This window comes from Camelina sativa, chromosome 13 (assembly GCF_030686135.1).
Source record: "Camelina sativa cultivar CO46 ecotype springtype chromosome 13, ASM3068613v1".
Taxonomy (NCBI): domain Eukaryota; kingdom Viridiplantae; phylum Streptophyta; class Magnoliopsida; order Brassicales; family Brassicaceae; genus Camelina; species Camelina sativa.
In genome coordinates, this window is record NC_141892.1 from 18,353,902 (window position 1) to 18,373,655 (window position 19,754).

A 19,754-nucleotide genomic window follows, 5' to 3' on the forward strand; every position below is an offset into this window, starting at 1 on the left:
GATGAATTTGGAGTGTTTAGACAACACTTAAACCCGTTTTATCCCAAAACATGCTTAAACCGAGAAAACAGGCTAAAACCGAGAGAAAACATTGATTTGAAGCATTAATCAGCTATGTTACTCTTTCTAGGGTCAAAATATGTAACAATCCAACGCATTTGACTAATTAGAAGAGTTCGGGTTGAATTTGGAGTGTTTAGCCACCACTTATACCCATTTTGTCCCGAAACTGGCTAAAACCGAGAAAACAGGCTAAAACCGAGAGAAAACATTGTTTTGAAGCAGTAATCAGCTATGTTACTCTTTCTAGGGTCAAATATGTAACAATCCAATGCATTTGACTAATTACAAGAGTTCGGGTTGAATTTCGAGTGTTTAGCCACCACTTATACCCATTTTGTCCTGAAACAGGCTAAAACCGAGAAAACATTGATTCAAAGCAGTATACAGCTCTGTTACTATTTCTAGGGTCAGAATGTGTGACATTCCAATGCATTTGACTAATTGTAAGAGTTCGGGATGAATTTGGAGTGTTTAGACAACACTTAAACCCGTTTTATCCCAAAACAGGCTTAAACCGAGAAAACAGGCTAAAACAAGGAGAAAGCATTGATTTGAAGCAGTAAACAGCTGTGTTACTTATTTTAGGGTCAAAATATGTAACAATCCAATGCATTTGAGTAATTACAAGAATTCGGGTTGAATTTGGAGTGTTTAGCCACCACTTATACCCATTTTGTCCCGAAACAGGCTAAAACCGAGAAAACATTGATTCAAAGCAGTATACAGCTCTGTTACTTTTTCTAGGGTCAGAATGTGTGACAGTCCAATTCATTTGACTAATTGTAAGAGTTCGGGATGAATTTGGAGTGTTTAGACAACATTTAAACCCATTTATCCCAAAACATGCTTAAACCGAGAAAACAGGCTAAAACCGAGAGAAAACATTGTTTTGAAGTAGTAATCAGCTGTGTTACTCATTCTAGGGTCAAAATATGTAACAATCCAATGCATTTGACTAATTTCAAGAGGTCGGGTTGAATTTGGAATGTTTAGCCACCACTTATACCCATTTTGTCCCGAAACAGGCTAAAACCAAGAAAACGTTGATTCTAAGCAGTAAACAGCGTTGTTACTGTTTTTAGGGTCAGAATGTGTGACATTCCAATGCATTTGACTACTTGTAAGAGTTCAGGATGAATTTGGAGTGTTTAGACAACACTTAAACCCGTTTATCCCAAAACATGCTTAAACCGAGAAAACAGGCTAAAACCGAGAGAAAACATTGTTTTGAAGCAGTAATCAGCTGTGTTACTTATTTTAGGGTCAAAATATGTAACAATCCAATGCATTTGACTAATTACAAGAGTTCGGGTTGAATTTCGAGTGTTCAGCCTGTTGGTTTAAATTGAGTATGCGGAAGCAAATTAGAGAGAATGTGAGATAAAATGAGAGCTTGTATTAGAATAGCTTTTACAATGTCGGCCAAAGGCCTTAAATAGAATGAAAACTAGGTTAACAATCCCACCAACTCGACAACTTGTAGATAGAGACATGAAGAGAGAGAAGGGAGCGATCCCAAGATAGAAAGCGACGTGACCTTGTCTCCCTAAGGGAAGCTATCTCGTGACTCTTATCCTCCAACGGTCACATTCTTCTTCGAGATCCTTCTAATGGGCTTGGTATTGTTTCCAACCCCAAGCCTTCTCATTTCTCTCAATAGGCCTCAACCTTAAGGGTGGCCATTAGGACGATCGTACGGACGTCCGTACGGACAACCTCCAAGTCTTAAGTAACATGGTCAATACTCCCCCTCAAGCTTAGCCAAGTGAAACGGCTAAGCTTGGAACCCGCACAAGACCACCTCGTTAAAAACCTTAATATGGAAAACCACATGGGACAAAACCATATCAAGGAAAAGAGTGTGCTCTCCACGGGTTAGAGGAGTCTTCTCATGGATGTGTAGGATCGACTAGTCCAAGTTTGCTAGAGATATACTCGCAAATCTGTGGACTAGTGGCTTTTGTGAAAATATCGGCCAGTTGGTCCTTGCTCGGCGTGTGACACGGTAAGACAACCCCTTCTTCAATCTTCTCTCGCACTGTGTGGCAGTCTACTTCGATATGCTTGGTCCTCTCATGGAAAACAGAGTTGGTTGCTATATGTATTGCAGCCTTGTTGTCACAGTGCATAGTGATGGGTTCATCTATCTCCACTCCAAGGTCCTTGAGAAGACCTTTGAGCCAAGTTAGCTCGTTTGTGAGCTTCTTCATGGCCCTATATTCTGACTCGGCACTAGATTGAGACACCACCTTCTGTTTCTTCGACTTCCAAGTGACTAGGTTCCCACCAACAAACGTACAGTATCCTGTTGTAGACCTTCTATCGGTTGTGTCGCCCGCATAATCCGCGTCGCAATAGCCAACAAGCTCGGTATTGTTGTTCTTTCCCATCCAAATGCCGCGGCCAGGGCTTCCCTTTAGATAGCATAGGATCCTCTCAACAGTGTTCCAATCAAAGTTTGTTGGTGCTTTCATGTGCTGGCTTACTTGGTTCACAGCATAGCACAGATCCGGCCGTGTGATGGTGAGGTAAATCAGCTTCCCAACCAGCCGCCTATATCTGCCCACGTCCTCATATGGCTCAGCCAACTTGTTCGGTAACGTCTTCATCTCCCCCTTTCGCTTGACCTGGTAGCCTTCTTCTAGTGGCGTAGAGACCGGTTTAGCCCCCAGCTTACCAGTTTCCTTGAGCAAGTCCAGCGTGTACTTCCGTTGGGAGAGAAAGAGTCCTTCCGGCGATCGGGAGATTTCAATCCCAAGAAAATATTTCAGTTCGCCGAGGTCCTTGATGTCAAAGGCTGAGTGAAGGAGAGTCTTGGTAGTGGAAATACCTTCCTTGTCATCGCCAGTGATGATTATATCATCGACATAGACGAGCACCACGACGCGACCGCCGGCAGTCCGTAGAGTGAACAATGTGTGGTCGGCTTCCGAGCGTCGAAAACCATTGGTGCGAAGTGTCGAGCTGAGTTTGTGGTACCACGCCCGAGGGGATTGTTTGAGGCCGTAGATGGCCTTGCGAAGGCGGAGAACTTTGCCCGGAGCCACAAGATGTTCGAAGCCCGGAGGTGGGTGCATATACACTTCTTCTTCAAGCTCCCCCTGAAGGAAGGCATTCTTGACGTCCATCTGCCAAAGGTCCCACGAGAGGTTTGTAGCCAAGGAGAGAACGACACGAACGGTGTGCAGCTTGGCGACCGGGGCAAACGTGTCCGTATAGTCGGTACCGTATGTTTGTGTGAAACCGCGAGCCACAAGGCGAGCCTTATAGCGCTCCACGTCGCCATTGCTCAGGTACTTAATTGTGAAGACCCATTTTGAGCTGACCACCTTCTTTCCCTTGGGAAGATCCGCTTCGTCCCAAGTGTGGTTCCTGATCATAGCATCGGTCTCAGCATCAACCGCCGCTAACCACTCTTTGTGCTCTTTGGCTTCATCATAGGTTTGAGGAACGAATTGAGCATCAATCTTGGTGAGGAAGGCAGCGTGTTCCTGAGGGACCAGGTCAAGTGAACACACCGCTTGGATAGGATGGGCCACGGCCTGATTGTTGTAGTAGACCCGCTTATCTTTCCATGTCGAAGGATGAAACTTTAGACGTTGACTTCGCCGGGGAAGAGCAACCATAGATTCCCGTGGGAGAGCATCGGTTGAGGTCACGAGATGATCATTGTCCTCATGAGTAGGCTCGGCACATGGTTCAGCCGGAGGAGGAACAGGCGGCACGGAGGCATTTTCTTGAACTTCTTCTTCTACGGGTGAGATAGCGGGTACATCCGGTTCATGTGAGGTCGGAGTAGGCTGAGCATGGCTCGACGGGCTTGATGGAGTGGTGATGCCGAGGTGATCGAGGAGGAACCGTAGGTTGGCCGAACGATCAGAGTTGGACCGAGAGAGATCCTTGAGACTGTCCCAATCCTTTGTCGCATAGTATCCTTGGTGTTCAAGGAACCGCACTTCTCGAGAGATATGTAGGCGGCCAGCAGCTGGATCATAGCACTTATAGCCCTTCTGACTTGTCGAGTAGCCAATGAACATACATTTGGTGCTTTTGGCGTCGAGCTTAGTCCTTTGTTCCCCTGGAACCAAAACAAAGCATACACACCCGAAAACGCGTAAGTGATCCAAAGATGGTTTAAATTGATTGAGTACCTCATATGGAGATTTGTCTTGTAGAACTTTGGTAGGAGTCCTATTAATCAAGTAGCAAGCCGTCATGACAGCATCTCCCCAGAATCGTTTGGTGACATTGGTTTGGAACATCATCGACCTCGCCACTTCCATAAGGTGCCGGTTCTTCCTCTCGGCCACGCCATTCTGTTGGGGCGTATATGGACAACTCGTTTGTTGTAGAATGCCGTGTTTGGACAAATGATCTTTGAGTCTATGACTGATGTACTCTCCCCCATTATCTGATCTTAGTACCTTTATTTTTGCATTGAAATGATTAGTAACATAATTCTGAAAATTAACAAATGCATCATAAACCCTATCTTTAGATGGTAACAATGTGAGCCAAGTATATTTTGATTTTTCATCAATAAAAGTCACAAAATACTTGTTATTGTCTCTAGATAGGCATGGTGAGGTCCAAACATCAGAATGTACTAAGTCAAAACAATGTTCATAAATGGTAGTAGATTTAGGGAAAACCGATTTGCAATGTTTGCCAAGAATACAAGGTTCACAACTTGAACTATCAAAAGAAAATTTAGGCAACATTAATTGAAAAGCTCTAGAGTGAGGGTGGCCTAGTCTAGCATGCCACACTTCACTTGAAATACTACTAAGGTCCGATTTAAAAGAAAACATATTAGGTGAACTTGATGAGTTTTTCTCTAGGACATAGAGATCTCCCTTAGCATCTCCACCTCCAAGAATCTTGCCAGTCTCAATATCCTGAAAATGCACACTGTTAGGACCAAATATGGTATAACAATTCAAATCGGTTGTAGCTCTCTTAACCGATAATAGGTTAGAAGTGAAAGTAGGCATAAAGAAGGCCTTTGAGTTCTTATCAAACAACTTTAAATCTCCTACACCTTTAACTGGTATCCTATCCCCATTTGCAATAATCACATTTCCCACAGTCGGCTTTATGTTGTGTATAAGGCTCGGGTTACTTATCATGTGATGAGAAGCACCCGAGTCTACAACAAGCGTTTTACTAGGTTGTGAAGCGAAGAAAGTGATACCAGATTCCTTTAGGGCTGCGATGGACTTGATGAGGGCCTCCAGGTCTGATTTCCTCACAAGATCTCCAAGAGAAGCCGCCATGGCCGTAGCCGCCGCGTTGCCTTGGTTTGCTGCACCGAAACCTTGGCCGCTTGGTCCTTCTTGCGAGATATGCGCCTTGAACTTAGCCGGTTTGAGATGAGGGTGAAGGATCCAGCACTTGTCCTTCATGTGTCCCTTCTTCTTGCAATGGTCGCACACCATTGTTTTCCGGTCATCTTGCTTGTAGACTCCTTTGTTCGCGGTAGCCAAGTCGTCCTTTCCACAAAAGAGACCAAGTGAACCTTGTTCCTTTTGCACTTGAGAACACACGTCTTCAAGAGTAGGTAGCTTGTCTCCACGGAGGATGTGCTTAATCAGGTCATTGAACGCCGGATTGAGAGTGAGCAGGAGACCAAACACCTTGTCTTGCTCCTTTCGTTCATTGAGGATGGCCGGATCGATAGTACTTGGCCGGAGCATCTCCAACTCGGCCCACAATGACCGGAACTTCCCAAAATGCTTGGTAAACTCCAAGTCTTCTTGATGGAGACCATTGATAGCCTTCTTGACCTCAAATACCCGAGTCAAGTTGGTCACGTTCCCATACACATTCGCTAGCGTCTCCCATAGTTCTTTGGCCGTCTCGCAGTACGAGTAGGCTTCAAGAATAGGTGCGTCTAGCGAGTTTTGGAGAATGGCAAGCACGGTCTGATCTTCTTGGAACCACTTGACTTCCTTCTCGAGATCAGCCTCCTTGTCTTCTTCCGTTCCTTCTTTACCGTCCTCCTTAGTGGCTTTCTTGGGGAGTTGGTCCGTTTCTACATGGATCCAAAGTCCTCGGCCACTGAGAGCGGTCTTTGTGGTTCTTTTCCACAACAGGTAGTTTGCTCCTTTGAGCACCACCGGGGTAACAATAGGCTTGTTGTTGTCCATTGTTAGGTAGAGTAGCGAGAAAAACGATAGAGTAGCGGATAGAATGAAGCGCGAATGAGTGAGTAGAATGAAGAATAGAGTAAAGGAGTAGTATACGAGTAGAGAATGCAAAGTAGAATCAAATAAGAACAAGAAAAAGAAGAGGAGAAAGTTTATAGAACCATGGATCAATAAACTTGCTCTGATACCATGTTGGTTTAAATTGAGTATGCGGAAGCAAATTAGAGAGAATGTGAGATAAAATGAGAGCTTGTATTAGAATAGCTTTTACAATGTCGGCCAAAGGCCTTAAATAGAATGAAAACTAGGTTAACAATCCCACCAACTCGACAACTTGTAGATAGAGACATGAAGAGAGAGAAGGGAGCGATCCCAAGATAGAAAGCGACGTGACCTTGTCTCCCTAAGGGAAGCTATCTCGTGACTCTTATCCTCCAACGGTCACATTCTTCTTCGAGATCCTTCTAATGGGCTTGGTATTGTTTCCAACCCCAAGCCTTCTCATTTCTCTCAATAGGCCTCAACCTTAAGGGTGGCCATTAGGACGATCGTACGGACGTCCGTACGGACAACCTCCAAGTCTTAAGTAACATGGTCAATACAGCCACCACTTATACCATTTTGTCCCGAAACAGGCTAAAACCGAGAAAACGTTGATTCAAAGCAGTAAACAGCGTTGTTACTGTTTTAAGGGTCAGAATGTGTGACATTCCAATGCATTTGACTAATTGTAAGAGTTCGGGATGAATTTGGAGTGTTTAGACAACACTTAAACCCGTTTATCCCAAAACAGGCTTAAACCGAGAAAATAGGCTAAAACAAGGAGAAAGCAATGATTTGATGCAGTAAACAGCTGTGTTACTCTTTCTAGGGTCAAAATATGTAACAATCTAATGCATTTGAGTAATTACAAGAATTCGGGTTCAATTTGGAGTGTTTAGCCACCACTTATACCCATTTTGTCGCGAAACAGGCTAAAACCGAGAAAACATTGATTCAAAGCAGTATACAGCTCTGTTACTATTTCTAGGGTCAGAATGTGTGAGAGTCCAATGCATTTGACTAATTGTAAGAGTTCGGGATGAATTTGGAGTGTTTAGACAACACTTAAACCCATTTATCCCAAAACATGCTTAAACCGAGAAAACAGGCTAAAACCGAGAGAAAACATTGTTTTGAAGCAGTAATCAGCTGTGTTACTCATTCTAGGGTCAAAATATGTAACAATCCAATGCACTTGACTAATTTCAAGAGGTCGGGTTGAATTTGGAATGTTTAGCCACCACTTATACACATTTTGTCCCGAAACAGGCTAAAACCAAGAAAACGTTGATTCTAAGCAGTAAACAGCTCTGTTACAATTTCTAGGGTCAGAATGTGTGACATTCCAATGCATTTGACTAATTTTAAGAGTTCGGGATGAATTTGGAGTGTTTAGACAACACTTAAACCCGTTTTATCCCAAAATAGGCTTAAAACGAGAAAACATGCTAAAACCGAGAGAAAACATTGATTTGAAGCAGTAATCAGCTATGTTACTCTTTCTAGGTTCAAATATGTAACAATCCAATGCATTTTACTAATTAGAAGAGTTCGGGTTGAATTTAGAGTGTTTAGACAACACTTATACCCATTTTGTCCCGAAACAGGCTAAAACCAAGAAAACGTTGATTCTAAGCAGTAAAAAGCGTTGTTACAATTTCTAGGGTCAGAATGTGTGACATTCCAATGCATTTGACTAATTGTAAGAGTTCGGGATGAATTTGGAGTGTTTAGACAACACTTAAACCCGTTTTATCCCAAAACAGGCTTAAACCGAGAAAACATGCTAAAACCGAGAGAAAACATTGATTTGAAGCAGTAATCAGCTATGTCACTCTTTCTAGGGTCAAATATGTAACAATCCAATGCATTTGACTAATTACAAGAGTTCGGGTTGAATTTCGAGTGTTTAGCCACCACTTATACCCATTTTGTCCCGAAAGAGGCTAAAACCGAGAAAACGTTGATTCAAAGAAGTAAACAGCGTTGTTACTGTTTCTAGGGTCAGAATGTGTGACATTCCAATGCATTTGACTAATTGTAAGAGTTCGGGATGAATTTGGAGTTTTTAGACAACACTTAAACCGTTTTATCCCAAAACAGGCTTAAACCGAGAAAACATGCTAAAACCGAGAGAAAACATTGATTTGAAGCAGTAATCAGCTATGTTACTCTTTCTAGGGTCAAATATGTAACAATCCAATGCATTTGAGTAATTACAAGAATTCGGGTTGAATTTGGAGTGTTTAGCCACCACTTATACCCATTTTGTCCCGAAACAGGCTAAAACCGAGAAAACATTGATTCAAAGCAGTATACAGCTCTGTTACTATTTCTAGGGTCAGAATGTGTGACAGTCCAATGCATTTGACTAATTGTAAGAGTTCGGGATGAATTTGGAGTGTTTAGACAACACTTAAACCCATTTATCCCAAAACATGCTTAAACCGAGAAAACAGGCTAAAACCGAGAGAAAACATTGTTTTGAAGCAGTAATCAGCTGTGTTACTCATTCTAGGGTCAAAATATGTAACAATCCAATGCACTTGACTAATTTCAAGAGGTCGGGTTGAATTTGGAATGTTTAGCCACCACTTATACACATTTTGTCCCGAAACAGGCTAAAACCAAGAAAACGTTGATTCTAAGCAGTAAACAGCTCTGTTACAATTTCTAGGGTCAGAATGTGTGACATTCCAATGCATTTGACTAATTTTAAGAGTTCGGGATGAATTTGGAGTGTTTAGACAACACTTAAACCCGTTTTATCCCAAAACAGGCTTAAACCGAGAAAACATGCTAAAACCGAGAGAAAACATTGATTTGAAGCAGTAATCAGCTATGTTACTCTTTCTAGGGTCAAATATGTAACAATCCAATGCATTTGACTAATTACAAGAGTTCGGGTTGAATTTCGAGTGTTTAGCCACCACTTATACCCATTTTGTCCCGAAAGAGGCTAAAACCGAGAAAACATTGATTCAAAGCAGTAAACAGCGTTGTTACTGTTTCTAGGGTCAGAATGTGTGACATTCCAATGCATTTGACTAATTGTAAGAGTTCGGGATGAATTTGGAGTTTTTAGACAACACTTAAACCGTTTTATCCCAAAACAGGCTTAAACCGAGAAAACATGCTAAAACCGAGAGAAAACATTGATTTGAAGCAGTAATCAGCTATGTTACTCTTTCTAGGGTCAAATATGTAACAATCCAATGCATTTGAGTAATTACAAGAATTCGGGTTGAATTTGGAGTGTTTAGCCACCACTTATACCCATTTTGTCCCGAAACAGGCTAAAACCGAGAAAACATTGATTCAAAGCAGTAAACAGCGCTGTTACTATTTCTAGGGTCATAATGGGTGACAGTCCAATGCATTTGACTAATTGTAAGAGTTCGGTATGAATTTGGAGTGTTTAGACAACACTTAAACCCGTTTATCCCAAAACAGGCTTAAACCGAGAAAACAGGCTAAAACAAGGACAAAACATTGATTTGAAGCAGTAAACAGCTGTGTTACTCTTTCTAGGGTCAAAATATGTAACAATCCAATGCATTTGAGTAATTACAAGAATTCGGGTTGAATTTGGAGTGTTTAGCCACCACTTATACCCATTTTGTCCCGAAACAGGCTAAAACCGAGAAAACATTGATTCAAAGCAGTATACAGCTCTGTTACTATTTCTAGGGTCAGAATGTGTGACAGTCCAATGCATTTGACTATTTGTAAGAGTTCGGGATGAATTTGGAGTGTTTAGACAACACTTAAACCCATTTATCCCAAAACATACTTAAACCGAGAAAACAGGCTAAAACCGAGAGAAAACATTGTTTTGAAGCAGTAATCAGCTGTGTTACTCATTCTAGGGTCAAAATATGTAACAATCCAATGCACTTGACTAATTTCAAGAGGTCGGGTTGAATTTGGAATGTTTAGCCACCACTTATACACATTTGATCCCGAAACAGGCTAAAACCAAGAAAACGTTGATTCTAAGCAGCAAACAGCTCTGTTACAATTTCTAGGGTCAGAATGTGTGACATTCCAATGCATTTGACTAATTTTAAGAGTTCGGGATGAATTTGGAGTGTTTAGACAACACTTAAACCCGTTTTATCCCAAAACAGGCTTAAAACGAGAAAACATGCTAAAACCGAGAGAAAACATTGATTTGAAGCAGTAATCAGCTATGTTACTCTTTCTAGGTTCAAATATGTAACAATCCAATGCATTTTACTAATTAGAAGAGTTCGGGTTGAATTTAGAGTGTTTAGCCACCACTTATACCCATTTTGTCCCGAAACAGGCTAAAACCGAGAAAACGTTGATTCAAAGCAGTAAACAGCGTTGTTACTATTTCTAGGGTCAGAATGTGTGACATTCCAATGCATTTGACTAATTGTAAGAGTTCGGGATGAATTTGGAGTGTTTAGACGACACTTAAAGCCGTTTTATCCCAAAACAGGCTTAAACCGAGAAAACATGCTAAAACCGAGAGAAAACATTGATTTGAAGCAGTAATCAGCTATGTTACTCTTTCTAGGGTCAAATATGTAACAATCCAATGCATTTGACTAATTACAAGAGTTCGGGTTGAATTTCGAGTGTTTAGCCACCACTTATACCCATTTTGTCCCGAAAGAGGCTAAAACCGAGAAAACGTTGATTCAAAGCAGTAAACAGCGTTGTTACTGTTTCTAGGGTCAGAATGTGTGACATTCCAATGCATTTGACTAATTGTAAGAGTTCGGGATGAATTTGGAGTTTTTAGACAACACTTAAACCGTTTTATCCCAAAACAGGCTTAAACCGAGAAAACATGCTAAAACCGAGAGAAAACATTGATTTGAAGCAGTAATCAGCTATGTTACTCTTTCTAGGGTCAAATATGTAACAATCCAATGCATTTGAGTAATTACAAGAATTCGGGTTGAATTTGGAGTGTTTAGCCACCACTTATACCCATTTTGTCCCGAAACAGGCTAAAACCGAGAAAACATTGATTCAAAGCAGTATACAGCTCTGTTACTATTTCTAGGGTCAGAATGTGTGACAGTCCAATGCATTTGACTAATTGTAAGAGTTCGGGATGAATTTGGAGTGTTTAGACAACACTTAAACCCATTTATCCCAAAACATGCTTAAACCGAGAAAACAGGCTAAAACCGAGAGAAAACATTGTTTTGAAGCAGTAATCAGCTGTGTTACTCATTCTAGGGTCAAAATATGTAACAATCCAATGCACTTGACTAATTTCAAGAGGTCGGTTGAATTTGGAATGTTTAGCCACCACTTATACACATTTTGTCCCGAAACAGGCTAAAACCAAGAAAACGTTGATTCAAAGCAGTAAACAGCTCTGTTACAATTTCTAGGGTCAGAATGTGTGACATTCCAATGCATTTGACTAATTTTAAGAGTTCGGGATGAATTTGGAGTTTTTAGACAACACTTAAACCGTTTTATCCCAAAACAGGCTTAAACCGAGAAAACATGCTAAAACCGAGAGAAAACATTGATTTGAAGCAGTAATCAGCTATGTTACTCTTTCTAGGGTCAAATATGTAACAATCCAATGCATTTGAGTAATTACAAGAATTCGGGTTGAATTTGGAGTGTTTAGCCACCACTTATACCCATTTTGTCCCGAAACAGGCTAAAACCGAGAAAACATTGATTCAAAGCAGTATACAGCTCTGTTACTATTTCTAGGGTCAGAATGTGTGACAGTCCAATGCATTTGACTAATTGTAAGAGTTCGGGATGAATTTGGAGTGTTTAGACAACACTTAAACCCATTTATCCCAAAACATGCTTAAACCGAGAAAACAGGCTAAAACCGAGAGAAAACATTGTTTTGAAGCAGTAATCAGCTGTGTTACTCATTCTAGGGTCAAAATATGTAACAATCCAATGCACTTGACTAATTTCAAGAGGTCGGGTTGAATTTGGAATGTTTAGCCACCACTTATACACATTTTGTCCCGAAACAGGCTAAAACCAAGAAAACGTTGATTCTAAGCAGTAAACAGCTCTGTTACAATTTCTAGGGTCAGAATGTGTGACATTCCAATGCATTTGACTAATTTTAAGAGTTCGGGATGAATTTGGAGTGTTTAGACAACACTTAAACCCGTTTTATCCCAAAACAGGCTTAAACCGAGAAAACATGCTAAAACCGAGAGAAAACATTGATTTGAAGCAGTAATCAGCTATGTTACTCTTTCTAGGGTCAAATATGTAACAATCCAATGCATTTGACTAATTACAAGAGTTCGGGTTGAATTTCGAGTGTTTAGCCACCACTTATACCCATTTTGTCCCGAAAGAGGCTAAAACCGAGAAAACATTGATTCAAAGCAGTAAACAGCGTTGTTACTGTTTCTAGGGTCAGAATGTGTGACATTCCAATGCATTTGACTAATTGTAAGAGTTCGGGATGAATTTGGAGTTTTTAGACAACACTTAAACCGTTTTATCCCAAAACAGGCTTAAACCGAGAAAACATGCTAAAACCGAGAGAAAACATTGATTTGAAGCAGTAATCAGCTATGTTACTCTTTCTAGGGTCAAATATGTAACAATCCAATGCATTTGAGTAATTACAAGAATTCGGGTTGAATTTGGAGTGTTTAGCCACCACTTATACCCATTTTGTCCCGAAACAGGCTAAAACCGAGAAAACATTGATTCAAAGCAGTAAACAGCGCTGTTACTATTTCTAGGGTCATAATGGGTGACAGTCCAATGCATTTGACTAATTGTAAGAGTTCGGTATGAATTTGGAGTGTTTAGACAACACTTAAACCCGTTTATCCCAAAACAGGCTTAAACCGAGAAAACAGGCTAAAACAAGGACAAAACATTGATTTGAAGCAGTAAACAGCTGTGTTACTCTTTCTAGGGTCAAAATATGTAACAATCCAATGCATTTGAGTAATTACAAGAATTCGGGTTGAATTTGGAGTGTTTAGCCACCACTTATACCCATTTTGTCCCGAAACAGGCTAAAACCGAGAAAACATTGATTCAAAGCAGTATACAGCTCTGTTACTATTTCTAGGGTCAGAATGTGTGACAGTCCAATGCATTTGACTATTTGTAAGAGTTCGGGATGAATTTGGAGTGTTTAGACAACACTTAAACCCATTTATCCCAAAACATACTTAAACCGAGAAAACAGGCTAAAACCGAGAGAAAACATTGTTTTGAAGCAGTAATCAGCTGTGTTACTCATTCTAGGGTCAAAATATGTAACAATCCAATGCACTTGACTAATTTCAAGAGGTCGGGTTGAATTTGGAATGTTTAGCCACCACTTATACACATTTGATCCCGAAACAGGCTAAAACCAAGAAAACGTTGATTCTAAGCAGCAAACAGCTCTGTTACAATTTCTAGGGTCAGAATGTGTGACATTCCAATGCATTTGACTAATTTTAAGAGTTCGGGATGAATTTGGAGTGTTTAGACAACACTTAAACCCGTTTTATCCCAAAACAGGCTTAAAACGAGAAAACATGCTAAAACCGAGAGAAAACATTGATTTGAAGCAGTAATCAGCTATGTTACTCTTTCTAGGTTCAAATATGTAACAATCCAATGCATTTTACTAATTAGAAGAGTTCGGGTTGAATTTAGAGTGTTTAGCCACCACTTATACCCATTTTGTCCCGAAACAGGCTAAAACCGAGAAAACGTTGATTCAAAGCAGTAAACAGCGTTGTTACTATTTCTAGGGTCAGAATGTGTGACATTCCAATGCATTTGACTAATTGTAAGAGTTCGGGATGAATTTGGAGTGTTTAGACGACACTTAAAGCCGTTTTATCCCAAAACAGGCTTAAACCGAGAAAACATGCTAAAACCGAGAGAAAACATTGATTTGAAGCAGTAATCAGCTATGTTACTCTTTCTAGGGTCAAATATGTAACAATCCAATGCATTTGACTAATTACAAGAGTTCGGGTTGAATTTCGAGTGTTTAGCCACCACTTATACCCATTTTGTCCCGAAAGAGGCTAAAACCGAGAAAACGTTGATTCAAAGCAGTAAACAGCGTTGTTACTGTTTCTAGGGTCAGAATGTGTGACATTCCAATGCATTTGACTAATTGTAAGAGTTCGGGATGAATTTGGAGTTTTTAGACAACACTTAAACCGTTTTATCCCAAAACAGGCTTAAACCGAGAAAACATGCTAAAACCGAGAGAAAACATTGATTTGAAGCAGTAATCAGCTATGTTACTCTTTCTAGGGTCAAATATGTAACAATCCAATGCATTTGAGTAATTACAAGAATTCGGGTTGAATTTGGAGTGTTTAGCCACCACTTATACCCATTTTGTCCCGAAACAGGCTAAAACCGAGAAAACATTGATTCAAAGCAGTATACAGCTCTGTTACTATTTCTAGGGTCAGAATGTGTGACAGTCCAATGCATTTGACTAATTGTAAGATTCGGGATGAATTTGGAGTGTTTAGACAACACTTAAACCCATTTATCCCAAAACATGCTTAAACCGAGAAAACAGGCTAAAACCGAGAGAAAACATTGTTTTGAAGCAGTAATCAGCTGTGTTACTCATTCTAGGGTCAAAATATGTAACAATCCAATGCACTTGACTAATTTCAAGAGGTCGGTTGAATTTGGAATGTTTAGCCACCACTTATACACATTTTGTCCCGAAACAGGCTAAAACCAAGAAAACGTTGATTCAAAGCAGTAAACAGCTCTGTTACAATTTCTAGGGTCAGAATGTGTGACATTCCAATGCATTTGACTAATTTTAAGAGTTCGGGATGAATTTGGAGTTTTTAGACAACACTTAAACCGTTTTATCCCAAAACAGGCTTAAACCGAGAAAACATGCTAAAACCGAGAGAAAACATTGATTTGAAGCAGTAATCAGCTATGTTACTCTTTCTAGGGTCAAATATGTAACAATCCAATGCATTTGAGTAATTACAAGAATTCGGGTTGAATTTGGAGTGTTTAGCCACCACTTATACCCATTTTGTCCCGAAACAGGCTAAAACCGAGAAAACATTGATTCAAAGCAGTATACAGCTCTGTTACTATTTCTAGGGTCAGAATGTGTGACAGTCCAATGCATTTGACTAATTGTAAGAGTTCGGGATGAATTTGGAGTGTTTAGACAACACTTAAACCCATTTATCCCAAAACATGCTTAAACCGAGAAAACAGGCTAAAACCGAGAGAAAACATTGTTTTGAAGCAGTAATCAGCTGTGTTACTCATTCTAGGGTCAAAATATGTAACAATCCAATGCACTTGACTAATTTCAAGAGGTCGGTTGAATTTGGAATGTTTAGCCACCACTTATACACATTTTGTCCCGAAACAGGCTAAAACCAAGAAAACGTTGATTCTAAGCAGTAAACAGCTCTGTTACAATTTCTAGGGTCAGAATGTGTGACATTCCAATGCATTTGACTAATTTTAAGAGTTCGGGATGAATTTGGAGTGTTTAGACAACACTTAAACCCGTTTTATCCCAAAACAGGCTTAAACCGAGAAAACATGCTAAAACCGAGAGAAAACATTGATTTGAAAACAGTTGTGTTACTCTTTCTATGGTCAAAATATGTAACAATCCAATGCATTTGACTAATTTCAAGAGTTGGGGTTGAATTTGGAATGTTTAGCCACCACTTATACCCATTTTGTCCCGAAACAGGCTAAACCAAGAAAACGTTGATTCTAAACAGTAAACAACTCTGTTACAATTTCTAGGGTCAGAATGTGTGACATTCCAATGCATTTGACGAATTTTAAGAGTTCGGGATGAATTTGGAGTGTTTAGACAACACTTAAACCCGTTTTATCCCAAAACAGGCTTAAACCGAGAAAACATGCTAAAACCGAGAGAAAACATTGATTTGAAGCACTAATCAGCTATGTTACTCTTTCTAGGGTCAAATATGTTACAATCCAACGCATTTGACTAATTACAAGAGTTCGGGTTGAATTTCGAGTGTTTAGCCACCACTTATACCCATTTTGTCCCGAAAGAGGCTAAAACCGAGAAAACGTTGATTCAAAGCAGTAAACAGCGTTGTTACTGTTTCTAGGGTCAGAATGTGTGACATTCCAATGCATTTGACTAATTGTAAGAGTTCGGGATGAATTTGGAGTTTTTAGACAACACTTAAACCGTTTTATCCCAAAACAGGCTTAAACCGAGAAAACATGCTAAAACCGAGAGAAAACATTGATTTGAAGCAGTAATCAGCTATGTTACTCTTTCTAGGGTCAAATATGTAACAATCCAATGCATTTGAGTAATTACAAGAATTCGGGTTGAATTTGGAGTGTTTAGCCACCACTTATACCCATTTTGTCCCGAAACAGGCTAAAACCGAGAAAACATTGATTCAAAGCAGTAAACAGCGCTGATACTATTTCTAGGGTCATAATGGTGTAAGAATTAATAGGATCGATTATGAGTTTAGTGAGAAGATTTGAATAACAAGAGAGTGAGAATCGTTGAGAGTATAGTAAGAGAGTATAGAGAGAGTATTGTGGAGAAAGAGATATTATCTCTTCTTACCTCATTTAGAACATAATTACAATCTACTTATAGACATATACAAAAGAATATACTAAGATGATCCTAGGCACATTTACATATAAAGATAGCGACATGTCCTTAAGAAGACATGTGATCCTTCCCACTTGCGCACTCTACACTAACGGCTATGAGGAGAAGGATCGAGAAGCTCTTGTGACCGTTGGAGGCTGGTGAACATGGAATGGACTCGTGATCCTCATGGGTTGAGCTTGGTAGGCCTTTAGCTGTACGGACGGCCCAATGGTGATGGTTGTACGGACGGATGTACGGACAAGGTGTGTGTGCGGTTTCATACTCCCCCTCAAGCTTGATCATGAGCATTGATCAAGCTTGGACTCATGCACACCCACCTCATTAAAAACCTTAGTATAGAAAACCACTTGGGAAAAACTATACTTAAGGGAAAAAGAGTGTGGGTATCATGTGAAGACAATCATGGCCGAGTAAGATCTTTGAGGCCAAGTTTGGGGTGAATGTACTCACACACTTGTGGACTGGCCGCCTTGGTGAGAACGTCAGCCAATTGTTCAGAGCTCTCGGTGTGACATGGTAGAACAACTCCAAGTTTAATTTGCTCTCGGACTTTGTGGCAGTCGACTTCAATGTGCTTGGTTCTCTCATGGAACACCGAGTTTGTTGCGATGTGAATAGCTGCCTCATTGTCGCAATGCATAGTAATAGGCTTAGGTGACTCGATTCCAAGGTCCTTGATGAGTGCCTTGAGCCACATCAACTCGGTTGTTAGCTTTCTCATGGCTCTATACTCCGATTCAGCACTTGATAGGGATACCACCTTTTGTTTCTTGCTCTTCCATGTGATCAAGTTGCCTCCTAGGAACGTGCAGTAGCCTGTAGTGGAGCGACGGTCTCCACGGTCTCCGGCGTAATCCGCATCACAATACCCTACTAGCTCCGTGCTTTCATTTCGACCCATCCATATGCCTTGCCCCGGCGAGCCCTTGAGATATTTGAGGATGCGGTTCACCATACCCCAATGATGCACGGTAGGACTTTGCATGTGTTGGCTCACCTGATTAACAGCAAAGCAAATATCAGGTCTAGTGATAGTAAGGTATATAAGCTTACCTACTAGCCGCCGGTATCGCTTGACGTCTTGAAATGGAGCTGCATCAAACTCCCCCTTTCCTCCGGCCTTATAGTTTTCATCAAGGGGTGTAGATACAGCTTTTGAACCTAGCTTCCCTGCTTCACTCAATAAATCAAGAGCATATTTTCTTTGTGATAAAAACAATCCTTCATTAGTCCTATATACTTCTATACCAAGAAAATATTTAAGTTCTCCTAGGTCTTTGATATCAAAAACTGACTTAAGGTAAGCCTTAGTCTCTTGAATGCCTACCTTGTCACTTCCAGTTATGATGATATCATCAACATAAACTAGAATGACTATAATACCTTTTTCACTTGGTAAGGTGAATAGAGTGTGGTCAGCCTCTGATTTGCGGAAGCCTTTCTCAAGGAGTGTGGTGCTTAACTTGTGATACCAAGCCCTAGGGGACTGTTTGAGTCCATAAATCGCCTTGTTCAGTTTTAATACTTTCCCGGGACCAATGATGTCTTCTAAACCCGGAGGTGGCCTCATATAAACTTCATCCTCGAGCTCTCCTTGTAAGAAGGCGTTCTTAACATCCATTTGCCATAAGTTCCAGTCAAGGTTGGTTGCAAGAGAGAGAACAACTCGAACCGTGTGAAGTTTGGCCACCGGTGCAAACGTATCTTGGTAGTCCTCCCCATACGTTTGAGTGAACCCTCTTGCAACGAGTCTGGCTTTGTAGCGTTCGATCTCCCCATCACTCTTATATTTAATGGTAAAGATCCACCTGGATGTCACAGCCTTCTTGCCTTTGGGTAAGTCAGCCTCGTCCCATGTATGATTGGCCTCCATTGCATTCTTCTCGGCATTGACAGCATCACACCATTCCTTATGATTCTTGGCTTCTTCATAGTCTTTGGGAATCCAATGAGCATCAATCTTGCCAAGAAACACTTGATGGTGTGGAGGAAAATGAGCCAAGGTGCATACCGCTTGAATCGGATGAGCTACAGCAACGTTGTTGTAGTAGACCCGAGTGTTTCGCCAATTGGAGAGGGGAAACTTGAGGCGTTCACTGCGGCGAAGTGGGATAACTTCCTGTGGTGTGGCCTCATCGTCATTGTCTTCCTCGGTGGGCACATAATCCTCATCACCGGAAGCATTGTCCACCGGAACTGAATTTAAACCATTTTCATCATCGGATTGTTCATCAAGTTCAGCCGAGTGTTCATCAAGTACAGCCGAGGGATCATTGTCTAGAGACTCCGGCGGTGAAGTGGCCGGTGCATTGACTGGGGGTGCAGGTGTTGACGCGGGGGCATTGTCAACACCGAGTCTCTCGAGAAGGATGCGAAGGTTGTTAGCTCGGTCAGATGGTGAGGTGGACAAGTCTCGAAGGCTCTCCCAGTTCTTTTCCTCATAGAAGCCTTTAGACTCCACGAACTTAACATCACGAGAGACAAAAACGCGCTTCATGTTTGGCTCGTAGCACTTGTAGCCTTTTTGAGTCGTCGAGTACCCAAGGAACATGCTCTTAACACTCTTAGTATCAAGCTTGTCGCGTAGTTCTCCTGGCTTCAACACATAACACACGCAGCCAAATACTCTTAAATGATCAAATGAGGGTTTTACCTTGTTTATTACCTCAAACGGTGAACTGTCTTGAAGAACTTTGGTTGGTGTCCGGTTAATGAGGTAGCAAGCCGCAAGAACAGCATCTCCCCAAAACTTCTTTGGAACATTGGTGTGAAACATCATGGATCTTGCCACTTCCATGAGGTGCCTATTCTTCCTTTCAGCAACACCATTTTGTTGGGGTGTATATGGACAGCTTGTTTGATGAATAATC